At 42.8% G+C, this 14266-nt stretch overlaps 1 protein-coding gene and 1 non-coding gene across 2 annotated transcripts in view; both read right to left on the bottom strand.

Annotated features, from left to right (window-relative positions):
• Positions 1–14266, bottom strand: part of TCF7L1 (transcription factor 7 like 1) — a 179285-nt gene that overhangs the window by 98413 nt on the left and 66606 nt on the right. The window lies entirely within an intron of this gene.
• On the bottom strand, positions 8075–8181 carry LOC111551159. Its single transcript, XR_002734288.1, has one exon. It is a non-coding gene; the product is annotated as a U6 spliceosomal RNA (small nuclear RNA).

The following is a 14266-nucleotide window of genomic DNA, read 5'->3' as shown; positions in this document are numbered from 1 at the left end:
TTGGGTCACCACTCCAGTCTTGCACAACCCCTTCTTACCCCACCCCACACCTCACCCACTTCCAGGACCCCGCCAGATAGATTTTCTAGATTCTCTTCTGCTGAGGGACAAGGTTTTGTCATAGTCGAGTCCCAGGGGACATCTTAGGGCCATTCCACTTCCCACTCCTGTAATGACACAGAAGGGTCCTCTGACCCTTCCCATGTCTCTGTTTGGACCCCACAATGACCTTGCCCACAGCCTGCTCAGTGGGTTAATCTTGCTGTCCTGAAGAAGACTGTGCATGCCCAACCTGGGGGTGATGACATCCTTCCTCAGGGGTCCAAGACACTGACGTGCACCAAGGCCCAAACCCATCTGCAACTCACACAGAAACAAAAGAAAACCCCTTAACAGTCATAAAAGGACTCTGCTGACAGCCACTTGACACGGTGCACAACTTCCACCTCTGCGCTTTTACTTTTGCTGTCCCCCTGCCTAGCATGGCTCTTCCCTCAGGCAGGTTCAGGCCCAATTCAAAAGACAGCTCCTCTAAAAAATCCATCAATCCCCAGGGTGCGATGAGCCTTCCTTCTTCCAACCCACAGAGCAAGCAAATGAATGCTTCCCAGGGTTGGGCAGAGAGGAGTCAAGATAATAACAGCAGCCACAATAATAATTATCAGGTACTTCTGGCCTTTTACACAGACCGAAGCTCAGCAAATCCCCACAACAAGATCAGGACATAGGTACTGCCGCTGCCCAGACGCACAGAAGAGGTCAGGTAACCTGCTTGAGGTCATGCCACCTGGTAAGTGGTGGGTCCAGGGTTTGAACCCAGCCCCACTCTTAGCCCAGACACACCACAGAGCTCTGCAGGAGGGGTGGCCACAGCCCATGTGGGGGCTGCTGACTGTTACCATGCAGGAATTTGAGCCCATTCTTGCCATACCTCCTGATTTTTCGAGACAAGCTAGAAGTCTGGATTTTTTTTTTTTTTTTTTTTTTAAGATGAAGTCTTGCTCTGTCGCCCAGGCTAGAGTGCAGTGGCGTGATCTAAGCTCACTGCAACGTCTGCCTCCTGGGTTCAAGCGATTGTCCTGCCTCAGCATCCCAAGTTGCTGAGATTACAGGCGCATGCCACCACACCCAGCTGATTTTTGTATTTTTACTAGACATAGGGTTTCATCATGTTGGCCAGGCTGGTCTTGAACTCCTGACCTCAGGTGACCCACCCACCTCGGCCTCCCAAAATGCTGGGATTACAGGCATGAGCTACCATGCCTGGCTGAAAGTCTGGATTTTTACATGACTTTTTTTTTAACTTTGTAAAATCACTGTTCCTGCCCCAAATCACAGCTACAAGGGATTTGGGCCCATGGGCACAGGTCATGCCTGCTTGAAAGACCAGACCAGGCACTGCCATGTGGGATCTCCCCTGCTGTGGCCTGGAATTATGATTTCTATGTCTGTGGTTTCAGAAACTCTTCTTGCCTAAATTATAAGCTAGGTGAGGGCAGGGAGCAGGTCCTATAATGCATCAATGTTTTGTGAAATCCCACATAGCTGTTGGCCCTCCTGGGAGGCACAGGGAGAGACTTACCTTCATGGAGACCCCACCACGAGCCAGCACTGGATGAGACCCTTCCCATGTGTTGTCTCATTTAATCCTCACAATGACCTGTTGAGGTTGGTAATACTGACCCAGCTCTTTCTTTTTAAACCAGTGAAGATCTGAAGATCAGAGAGGTTAAGTCTCTGACTGAAAGTCACAGACATCAGGGGCAGTGCTGTGCACACACCTTTCAGCTCAGAGAACTGATGTAAATATTGTTGATAGTCTCCATGTTGGTGGTTCCAGACCATTCCTCAATTTATTAATAAGGAGGAGTTTATGTTTGGCAGGATCTCACCAGAGACATGCCTATCTCTCAGTAAATAAGAAAGCACTTGGATCCCTGGATACTAAATTCTCAGAGCTCTCAGGCCACTGTTTGCCTTGAAGACAGAAAACTGCCTTAGATGAAAGCTATTCAACAATGCGTACTGAATCCCTACTGTGTGGCCTGTTTTATGAGTGCAGAAGTCAAGGTGCCTCTGGGAGACAGACCTATCCTGCTGTGTGACAGGAGGCAGTGCAGTGTGGGTGGTGTCTCGTGCAGGTTCCTGGGCTCTGCCACCTGTTAGCTATGTGACCCTTGGGCAGGTTGCCTCGATTCTCCACACTTCATTTTCCCTCCCTGTATGTGGAGGTAATGAGGTGATGCTGACCGAAATCGCCACCTCACAGGGCTGTTGTGAGGATTAAACTAGTTGATATACATGTTTAGAATGATGCCAGGCACATGGCAAATACTCTGGAAATGACCAGGTTATTATTTAGAATACTAAGTCGCCACTCCTTTGCCACTCCCCATGGAAGAAAGAGGCCCTAATAGACAAGGACAAAGGGCTGGGAACAACCTGGATGAACCCAGCCCTCCCTCCACACTGTTGTCTGAAAATTCCTTCAACGGCCTGGTGAAACCTCTTCCTCCCCCACGGACGAGTCTTGGCTATGATGGGTTTTCACTTGACTCTCTTGGGTTTTCCAGGTAGACATCTGCAAACTGTGATAGTTTTACCTTTTCTTTTCCAACCTTTGTCGTCTTGGCTACTGTGCCAATGCAAAACCTCTATCCCCCTCTCCTAGCCCTTCACACTTGTCTACCTAGCACCAACCCCATGGCACTAGTGGAGATGCCTGCCGAGGGGAGAAACTACAGAGCTCCAGCCAGGGGCCATAACTGTGCTGGGCCCTCAGCCTCCCCAGCAGGGCAGAAGGTAGAATGGAGATGGGGAAGCCCATGAGTGTGGGGAAGGGGCCAGGCAGGAACGAGGCCTCTCAGAGCAGGCAAGGGGAAAGGCACAGCTGGGTTACTACAAGGAGCCAGTTAATGGTAGCATGGCTGGAAGTGTTCCCCATGGGGCCTCACCCAGAGCTGGGGCTCAAGAAATACTGCTGAATCAACACTGACCTGTGAAGACTATATCCAGTTCCCCATGGGCACAACCCAGGTGAGGCCCTTCTGAATCCTTCTCTTTGCCAGGATTCTAAGAATATGGAGATCCAATTACCTTATATTTTACCAAGAGACACCCATGTCTCAAATAGATCTCCCTGCTAAAAAATGAAAACAGTTTCCTAATTCATTAATATTCTATCTGATTTCCCTGTCTGGAACCACCCCAGATCTGCTAAATTAGACTCCCTGGGAAGGGGTGATAGGACACATTTTTAGAGGAAATAAATCACCTCATAATCAGGAAATGCAACAGCTGCCTCAGTGGGTTTCTATGCAAAGATGTCGCTCCCCATTGCCTGCGTGTATGTGCGTGTCAGCCCTGGGAGACAGCCCCTCAATTCCAATACTGCACCTTCTGTGCCTTGGAATGGGCCCAGGAGTCCGCATTTCGACAAGCACCTGTGATGATTCTGAATCAGGAGTCTGTGGACCACACTCTGAGAATTACTGCCCTGGCATTTTCCAGGTTGGAAGTTCCTGAGCATCTTCTGTGTAGTTTCCCAATCTCTCTTCTCACCCAAGATGCTCCTTAGGACACTGAGGTTTCAAACTGCCTTTTCAGAGCATAAGCAATGGGCAGCCCACAGGAAAAGCAGCAGGATTCCCAGCAAGTACTGGCACTGCCACTGAAACACCCAGTTTGGAAAGGGCTGCAGAATGGTCAGCTAAGCCTTTCCATCTCATGCATGTACCCAAATAGGACAAGTGCCACCGCCTCACATATAACTGTGTCCACAGTTGCAGGCAAAGGAAGGTGAACATATCACTCAGGCCTCCACACCTTTGTGATCCCTCCATTGGAGACAGCAATCACTTTCTTCTTTGGGCTACTGCTTAGAGATATACTGCTTCATTCGCTCTCTAGCCTAACTTACGAAGGCCAGCTTGTTCTAAGGGCCTCCCTGGAAATCGGAAACAGCTTGCCTGCTACCTGAGTTGGATATGTAACATTCGTCTGTCCTACTTGGAGGAAATGCTTACAACCAGACCACCCTGTTTTCATGTGGCGCCTTTCAGATTAAGAGAAATATTTGACCCCATTATTCTATGACTCCTGTAAAATCCTACAACAGATGCAGAGAAAAATGTAAAGAAATCAATGACATATAAATGAGGCTGAACCTGCCAAGCCCAGAATGTTTTGTAAAGTAATCTTGTTCTTATTAATTTCATATTGTCTCTGAAGAGGAGAAGTAAAAAAAAATTACATTTTTCAAAGATCTATTACTTCCTCAAGACAATAAAAAGTAAACTGGAGATATAAAAAATGTGGCCCATAAATATCTTTTTCCCACTCTGGAATTGTCCCTTCCATAAAAAGAGGCAGCTCCCATTCCCATCCTCCCAGGGACCCTCCTCCACTAAACCTGGTGTATTTAGCTTTAGATGTGTGGCAAAAACTAAAACTGCACCATGAGACAAGATAGACACACGGATAGAATTCACTCTGAACACATGGAACAGTGAGAATTTAGCCATGAATTAGATATGGCTCATCCCTTCACTTCTTTCGGGTCTCTGCTCAAATATCACCTTCTCCATGAGGCCCTTCCTGACACACATGCACAACAATATCCCCACCTCTTCTCTCTACCTGCCTTACTCTGCTTTATTTGCTCTATTTGCTCGTGGTGCCCATCCCCACCTGACACGCTGTACACATCTCTCTCTCTCCCCTGCCGGAAGGTGATTTGAGAGGTGACATCTGATTCACTGCAACAGGCCAGTACTAGAAAGTACCCCATACTCAAGTACAGATGTTCCTCCACTTACAATGGGCTTACATCCTGATAAACCCATTGTAGGTTGAAAATATACTAAGTCAAAAATGCATTTAGTAGGCCAGGCACGGTGGCTCACACCTGTAATCCCAACACCTTGGGAGGCCAAGGCAGGCGGATCATGAAGTCAGATGGAGACCATCCTAGCTAACACGGTGAAACCCCATCTCTACTAAAAATACAAAAAATTAGCTAGATGTGGTGGCAAGTGCCTGTAGTCCCAGCAACTCAGGAGGCTGAAGCAGAAGAATGGTGTGAACCCGGGAGACAGAGCTTGCAGTGAGCCAAGATGGCGCCACTGCACTCCAGCCTGGGTGACAGAGCAAGACTCTGTCTTTAAAAAAAAAAAAAATGCATTTAGTAGAACTAACCTACCAGACATCATTGTTTAGCCTAGCCTACCTTACACGTGCTCAGAATACTTACATTAGCCTACAGTTGGGCAAAAACACCTAATACAAAGCCTTTTTAATAATAATGTTGAATATCTCATGTAATCTGTTGAATACGGCACTGAAGTACGGTTTCTACTGAATGTGTTTTACTTTAGGACTATCGTAAAATCAAAAAATTGTTCGGTCAAACCATCATAAGTTAGGGGCCATCTCTATTTGGTGAAAGAACTATTCCATCTGTCCATCCAGCCACCCACCTACCCTTTCACGTTCCATCTACCCACCCTTTAGTAAAAGCTAATGATGAGTGTGGCACCACGATGATAATTTTATACACGGGTGAAGAGAACAGACACAGTATTTGCTCTAGGAGGGACAGCTAGCAGGCAGCTGTGTGTACAAAAAAATACAAAGCTATGTTTCGGATAAGTGCCCAAGGGTGCCATGAGAAAGAAAAAAGGAGGAACCTGTGTATGGTTAGGGAATCAGGGATGTGCACAGCACACAGGACACAGGCAGGTGCAGTGGGAGGAGCTTGCTGGTTGTGATAAGGGACAAAGTGGTGTGAAAGACAAGAAGGGTCAGACCACACCTGCCAGCAACCACTGCTTGTGTGCATGGTAGGTCGCAGGTGGTAACTTGGAAGTGAATTCATCAGTGACATGCAAGTATCAACTTTATTTACAAGATTTATAGAAGGGATGAACAAACTTAAAATGTTTGCTCCTACACTGATTATAAAAGAGTACTAAAATCAACTATGAAAATGTGGGTTTAAATTCCTATTTGTTCTGCATCAATGAAGATGTGAAGATGCTTCTTGAGCATCTGAGAAAATTCTTGGTATGAGGAGTAAACATAGCTGAAACACTTTGGGCAACAGAATACCACGAAAGTCCCTTAACACTGTTGTTCTGAATGACATTTCTGACCAGAAAGTGGTGTCAACATTCACATTCAGGAGAATGATTTAATGCGTATCATTCTAAAAACAAAAGATTGGATTATCTTTTTTCCCTAGAGTAAAACATCCCTAAGACGTTTGTTTCCTGGGATTAATTTTCTTCTAAAAGTATAGTACATGCAACACTTTTGATTAAATGAGGCTCTCTTTATTGAACTAGAAACTCTTTGAAGGGAGGCATTATCTCTGGATTTCCAGCACCAGGACCAGTGCCTGGCCCATAGGAGACCCCTAAAATATGTTGGATGAGATGAAAGGGTCCCAGTTAGTCAAGATTTTGCTGAGTCTGGATTAGCATAAACTCCACTCTCAATATAGTGTTGGTCACACGCTAGCTGTGAGATTACAGGTTGTGGGATGGACTTTTTGGAAAATTAAATGAAATCATGACTTACAAAGAGTACCCATCCCGGAGGCTAGGACTTTGCAGTCAATCAATTAGTGGCAGAGAACACTGTTTTGTATTCAAGAAGAACCATGATTGTTCCTCGCTTTTACACTACCACCTTAACTGCCTTCTATCAAAATCTTACCTTGGCATAAAACCACTAACCCATTGACATATTTTGTGGTCAAACAGCCCCATGGAGTGACTGCAGAACCTCTCTGGTCAAGAGCCAACACACAAGATAGCCACCAACAAGGCAAGGTCAGTAATGTGTAGGTGGAAGAATTGCCACTGACTTCCCATCAAGGCGGACTCAGTACCAATGGGCAAATCACAGGCTCTGTTCTTGAGCCACGTGTGCTCATTTCTCATCATGGCCACTGGCCCCTAGCCCCTGCAGACAGGGTACAGGGGCCCAACAAGAGGAAGTTAATAGTCCCAGTTCACAGTTACCTTCACTTGGAACTTTGTCAGTAATAAAGGCATGTTGTGAATTACAGAGTGGACTGCCAATCCGTTCTTGGTGACAGGACTCTGAAGAAAGCATCCAAGTGGATGACAGTCCTTATCAATGAATTACCCATCTTCAGGATCCAACTAAAGTGGTAACATTCAATTTTTACATCATGTCCACTGCTTTAAAGAAGCACAGGAGTGGAGAAAACTGCTTGAGCAACTAGAATCAAGAATGTGGAGGCCGGGTGCAATGGCTCACACCTCCCAACACTCTGGGAGGCCAAGGCAGGTAGATCACTTGAGGTCAGAAGTTCGAGACAAGCCTGGCCTACATGGTGAAACCCCTACTCTACTAAAAAAAATCCAAAATTAAGCAGGCTTGTAATCGCCGCTATTTGGGAGGCTGAGGTGGGAGGATGGCTTGAACCCGGGAGGTGGAGGCTGCAGCAAACCAATATTGCACCACTGCACTCCAGCCTGGGTAACAGAGTGAGACTCTGTATTAAAAATAATAAATAAATAAATAAATAAATAAGAATGTGGGCTGACGAGCATTTCTGCTTGCTTCCCTGGAAGTCTTCTATGAACAGGCCGGGAGTGCAGATGCACACAACAATCTATCTGCACATGAGTCCATCATTTCAAGACACAAAACGCTCAGGTTTTTGTTGACAATTGGCCATACAGAAGTACAGTATTGCTACTGCTGGAAGACAAAGGCTTTTAATATACAGTTCACCTGCCACCTTCAACTCTAGGCCTGCTCAGCACTGAGAGAAAATGCAACATAAATTACGCTGCAAGAGGGCTTTATTTTTCTTTTAAAAATATCTTTATTCTTTTTCAAGTTCCAAAAGCAATATACATTTATTATTTTAAAACAGCTTGAAATTAAAATTGTATTATTTTCAAACAACTTGAAACTAGAATTTCAATTTAGAAAATAAAAATTCTAACTAGAAAAAATTCTAACTAATCCTCCTAATTCTCCTAATCTCATTCCACTTCTAGGTAATTTTCTCTTTTCTATCTCTAAGTACGTTGTTTAAAATATGAAATGCTTCACAAATTTGTGCATCATTCTTGCACAGGAGCCATGCTAATCTTCTCTGTACTGTTCCGATTTTAGTATATGTGCTGTCAAAGAGAGCCCCAGGTAGTTTTCTGTGTATACACTAAAGAAAAAAAACTAAGTAATACCTTCTACAAGTTTTTTCTCTGCTTATTAAAAAAAAATTTTAAATGAGGTATAATTTCTGCCCATTGGATTAAGTTAAATTTTTAAAAAGTTGGCAAGGGTATTACTCCCATACTATTCATAAAACTGTACTTTTACAAAGCCTTTTTTTGGATGGTATTTTGGCAGAATTTATTAAAATTTAACATGCTAGCTGGGCATGGTACATGTGCCTACAGTTCCAACTACTTGGGAGGCTGAAGTGGGAGGTCTGCTTAAGCCCAGGAGTTCAAGTCCAGCCTGGGCAACATAGTAAGACCCTGCCTCTAAAAAATACAATAAAATAAAATGCACACATACCATCAGACCCAGTAAATCTGCTACTAGGAATCTATGCTGGAGAAAGACTAGTTTGGGCATACAAAGGTGTGTTCAAGTATGTTCTTTTTTTCTTAACATGTCTACCAATATGGGAATGCTTACAAGGTACATCTCTACTATGGAATACAACACAGTGGCTAATTAGAATGAGGTAAGCCCATATGTACTGATCTGGAAAGGTCTCTTGAGATACCCTATTAAGTGGGGGGGAAAGCAAGTTATCAAATAGAAATAACATAATCCTCTTTGTGTTAAAAAATACACAAAATAATACAGTAGTTGTATACGTATATATTCAAATCAGCCAGGAAGAACACACACCAAATAGCAGTGAGAGTACAGTGGAGCTAGGCAGAGAGGAGAAGAGAAAGTCAAGAAAGAATTTCATTTTACTTGTACTATTTGAATCTTTTACTTCCATTAGCAAGCACCTCTTTATTAAATGTAGAAAGAATAATGAAATAAATCTTTCATTCAGTTGATATATTTGAGTGTGGCATGAGGTAGGGATCTAACTCCCCTTCCAAACTGCCCCTCCCTGTATAGTTTGAGTCTGTTTAAAAGATTTCTCTTGCGTTCTTTTGGTCTATTATCACACCATTATCACTTGCGGTGGCTTTTATAGGATGCTTCAACATCGTTTTCAAAACTCTTAAAGGTATCTTTTAATTTTTTTAAACTTCTTTTTAATCTATTTAGAACTTACTTTCTTCCCTTCCTTTTCTTTCTTCTTCTTCTTCTTTTTTTTTTTTTTTTTCTTTCTTTTTTTGAGATAGGGTCTCAGTCACCCAGGCTGGAGTGCAGTGGTGTGAACATGGCTCATTGCAGCCTCGACCTCCTGGGCTCAAGTGATCCTCCCACTTTAGCCTCCTGAGTAGCTGTGACTACAGGCACATACCACCATGCCTGGCTAATTTTTTAATTTTTTTGTAGAGACAGGGTCTTGCTATGTTGCTCAGGCTGGTCTTGAACTCCTGGCCTCAAGTAATCCTTCCACCTTGGCCTCCCAAAGTGCTGGAATTACGGGCGTGAGCTACCATGCCTGGCTGGAATTTATTTTCTTCTATGGTATACATTTTCCATTTAGCTGAGTCTGATGTATCCATAATCCGAACTTGCATTTCAACTAATCTTGGTTATCTACCAAAGAATTAAGATCTTTAAAAATATGGCAGAGTTGGCAGCTCACCTGTGATAGAGTCATGCAATGTTCTGGTCATGTTCATTAATCTGGTGTTAAGATACACATAATACCTCAGAAATCAGTTCTAGCTTCCCAATTTAAATGCTATTAAAATTGACTGAACATAGAAACCATGGAGAACACACTTTAACCTTTCATAAGAGTTAGGAGGTACTTTAGGTTCAAATAGGCCCTTAGAGTCAGTGTTTATCTCTCAATTGAACCTCACAGCACCTAACATGCCTCACCATTACAATAAGGGACTGGAGCTCCCAAGCCCCATGGCCTGCTCCAGTATTCTAGTATGATCAAGTTATCTTGCACAGAATGAAGCAGGACTCCTACCTTTTCGGGGTGATAAAATCTACCTAACACTGTACGTAAAAATTAACTCAAAATTGATCAAAGACCTCTAAGAGCTGAAATTATAAATCTCTTAGAAGAAATTAAAGACATATTTTTTATGACCTAGGACTAGGCAGTGGTTGCTTAGATATGACACCTAAAGCACAAATGATAACAGAAAATATAGCTAAATTAGACTTCATCAAAATTAAAAACTTTTGTGCTTCAAAGAATACTATGAAGTGAAAAGACAACCCACAGAATGAGAGACAATATCTGCAAATAATGTATTTAATAAGGATCTAGTACCCAGAATATATAAAGAAAGAGCTCTTGCAACTCAACAATAAAAAGATAAATAACTCAATTTTAAAAGGTCAAAAGAGCCCGGGCATGGTGGCTCACGCCTGTAATCCCAGCACAGCACTTTGGGGGACCAAAGCGGGAGGATCACTTGAGCTCAGGATTAGAGACCAGCCTGGCCAACACGGTGAAACTCCGTCTCTACTAAAAGTACAAAACATGAACCGGGCGTGGTGGCATGTGCCTGTAGTCCCAGCTACTCAGGAGGCTAAAGCAGGAGAATCACTTGAATTTGGGAGGTGGAAGTTACAGTGAGCAGAGATCACACCACGGCATTTCAGCCTGGGTGACAGAGTAAGACTCCATCTCAAAAAACTAAAATAAATTAAAATAAATTAAAATAAATAAATAAAATGTCAAAAGACATGAATAGACATTTATCTAGAGAAGACTTAACAATGGCCTATAAATACATTAAAGGGTACCCAACATCATAAGGCATCAGGAAAAGGTAAACCAAACTACAATGACATACCACTTCACATCCATTAGGATAGCTATGGTCAAAAGGACAGAAAATAATGCCAAGTGTTGATGAGGATGCAGAGAAACCGGAACCTTCATACACTGCTGGTGGCAATGTAAAACGGTGTAGCCCTTTTGGAAAACAGGCTGGCAGCTCCTCAAATGGTTAAACATAAAGTGACCGTGCAACCCAGCAATTCCACTCCTAGATATACAGTTGACCCTTGAACAACACAGGTTTGAACTTTGTAGATCCACTTATATGTGAATTTATTTCAATAAATATATTGGAACATTTTTTGGAGATTTGTGACAATTTGGAAAAACTTGTAAACTATGTAGCCTAGAAATGTTGAAAAAATTAAGAAAAAGGCATGTCATGAATGCATAAAATATATGTACATACTAGTCTATTTTATCATTTACTACCATAAATCTATTATAAAACATTAAAATTTATCAAAACTTTTGCACAGACTGTACATGGCACCATTTATTGTCAAGAGAAATGTAAACAAAGATGCAATATTAAATAATCACTGCATAAAATTAAATACAGTACATACTGTACGACTGTAATAATTTTTTTGTTTTTGCCTTTTCTTTTTTTTTTTTTTTTTTTTTTGAGACGAAGTCTCACTCTGTAGCCCAAGCTAGAGTACACTGCTATGATCTCGGCTCACTGCAACCTCTGCCTCCCGGGTTCAAGTGAATTCCTGTGCCTCAGCCTCCTGAGTAGCTGGAATTACAGGCACGCACCACTGCACCAGCTACTTTTTTGTATTTTTTAGTAGAGACAGGGTATCACCATGTTGGCCAGGCTGGTCTTGAACTCCCAACCTTAGGTAATGCACCTGCCTTGGCCTCCCAAAGTACTAGGATTACAGGCATGAACTACCGCACCTGGCCACTACTGTAATAATTTCATAGCCACCTCCTGTTGCTACTGCCGTGAACTCGTGTCACAGGTATCCAACGGCTAGATGCTAGTGATCTCTATCTGAGCAGTTCATCTCTCCAGTAAACTGCTTATTCCAGTAAAAAGTGATCTCTTGCGGTTCTCATGTAGTTTTCATCATGTTTAGTGCAATACCGTAAACCCTGAATAATACCATGTGCCCCATATGAAGTGCCACTAGTGATGCTGAAAGTGCTCCTTAAAGAGAAAGGTCATGACATTACAGGAAAAAGTTGAATTGCTTGATGTGTACCAGAAATTGAAGTCTGTGGCTGTGTGGTTGCCTGTCACTTCAGATAGACAATTCGTCTTGTAGACAGATAACGTAAACTTACGGTATTAATACAGTATTTTCTCTTCCTTATGGTTTTCATAATAACATTTCCTTTTCTTTAGCTTACTTTACTGTAAGAATACAGTATATAATACATATAGCCTACAAAATAAGTTGTTAATTGACAGTAGGCTATTAGTAGTTCGGTTTTACGGATCCAAAAGTTATACATGGATTTTCAACTGCAGGAGGGGTTGGCGTCCTAACCCCTGCATAGTTTAAAGGTCAACTGTATACCCAATATAACTGAAACCATACATCCTTACAAAAACCTGCATGCGAATGCTCACAGCAGCACTGTCCACAATAGCCAAAGAGTGGAAACAACCCCAACGTCCACCAACGGATGAACGGACAAACAAAATGCGGGATATCCACACGATGGGACATTATCCAGAAATAAAATGGAATGAAGTACAGATACATGCTGCAATACAGGTGAACCCTGAAAGCATTATGCTACGTGAAAAAAGCTAGGCATAAAAGGCCACATGTTGTATGATTCCATTAGATGAAATGCCCAGAATGGGCAACTCTATGGAGACAGAAAGTAGAAGAGTGGTTGTCAGGAGAGAAAGGAGAGTGACTGCTAACAGCTAAGGGTTTTTTCTGGAATTAGAGAGTGGTGGTGGTTGCGCAACTCTGTGAGTATACTAAAGCCACTGAATTGCATACTTTAATAAGATGAATTTCATGGTATGTGACTTATATCTCAATTTAAAAAAGATATATTTTTCAGCTCTTAGAGAAATAAAAAAATTATCTTGTATAATATTTCTAGAAATAGAGCTCAACCTTTATATCCAACTGGCATACCCCAACAATGACTCCCAACTCTGGCAGCCCTCTAGAATCACTCGGGGAACTTTTAAAAACATACAGATGCTTGGACCTCCTTCCTAGAGATTATGATTTAATTGGTCTGAGGTGGAGTTTGGGGACTGGTGTTTTTCAAAAGCTCCCCAGTTGATTCTAATGTGCAGCCAGAGTTGAGAACCACTGCCCTAGAATTTGAGCTTTTCAAAGAGTCCCTGGTGTTGGTTTAGATATCTGTTATTTCATCCTTTCTCATAAACATGAGACAAACACAATTTTAAATGGCTCATGGTTTCTGGCTGTTAGAACTCAGTAGAACTGGGATTTTATTTTATTATCTTTTCCACATTTTTTTTTTTAAGATCAGCAGATTGCCATTTTATAGATAGAGAATCTTAAATGCAAAATGGCTAAGACACATACTGAGGTCACCATTGTGAGCTGGGCAGGGATTGAATTACAGTTTCTTCCTTGGGAACCTAATTGAGTTCTTTTTCTAGTTACTCCAGCCTGAACCATCACGGACATTAGGGACACCCGCTCAGCACAGGTGGCAGGACAGGTAGCATCCTGGCACTGGCAGAGACAGAAAGGCTGGGTGAAGCCTCACAGTCTGGGAAAACTATAAACTCTCAAGTCTACCTTCAGATTTGATGAAATGGAGCCTCCTCCCTACCTCCTCCTACCCCCGCAAAAAACCTTTCTTCTTTACGGGGCTGGGAAGTTGAGGTTTATATCACTTACTTATTTCTGGGAAGCCATCCGAAAGTGCTCACTTATCTAGACCACTACTGGTCTCATTTTCTTTTTTCTTTTTATTTTTGAGAAAGGGTCTCATTCTGCCACCCAGACTGGAGTGTAGTGTCACAAACAGAGCTTACTGCAGCCTCAACCTCTTGGGCTCATGCGATCCTCCTGCCTCAGCCTCCAGAATAGCTAGGACCACAGGCGTGTGCCACCACACCCAGCTAATTTTCTGTAAAGACGGGATCTCACTTTGTTGCCCAGGCTTGTCTCAAACTCCTGGGCTCATTTTTATTACTTTCCCCAAAGCTGCTGAAGTCTGTCAGTTGGGTCCGCATTAGGCTCGCCATTCATTCTGAGCCCCAAAGCCATTTCTAAATGGCAAAGTCATGGCCAGCAAGGGCTGCTCATTTGTTTAGCTTTGGGAGTCTGTCTAGGCCTGAAACCAGCCCCTGGCCATGGAAAATGCTCA

Source organism: Piliocolobus tephrosceles, chromosome 15 (assembly GCF_002776525.5).
Source record: "Piliocolobus tephrosceles isolate RC106 chromosome 15, ASM277652v3, whole genome shotgun sequence".
In the NCBI taxonomy this organism is placed as follows: Eukaryota; Metazoa; Chordata; class Mammalia; order Primates; family Cercopithecidae; genus Piliocolobus; species Piliocolobus tephrosceles.
Note: the sequence above shows the minus strand (reverse complement) of the source record. Positions and strands in the feature narration are given on the sequence as shown.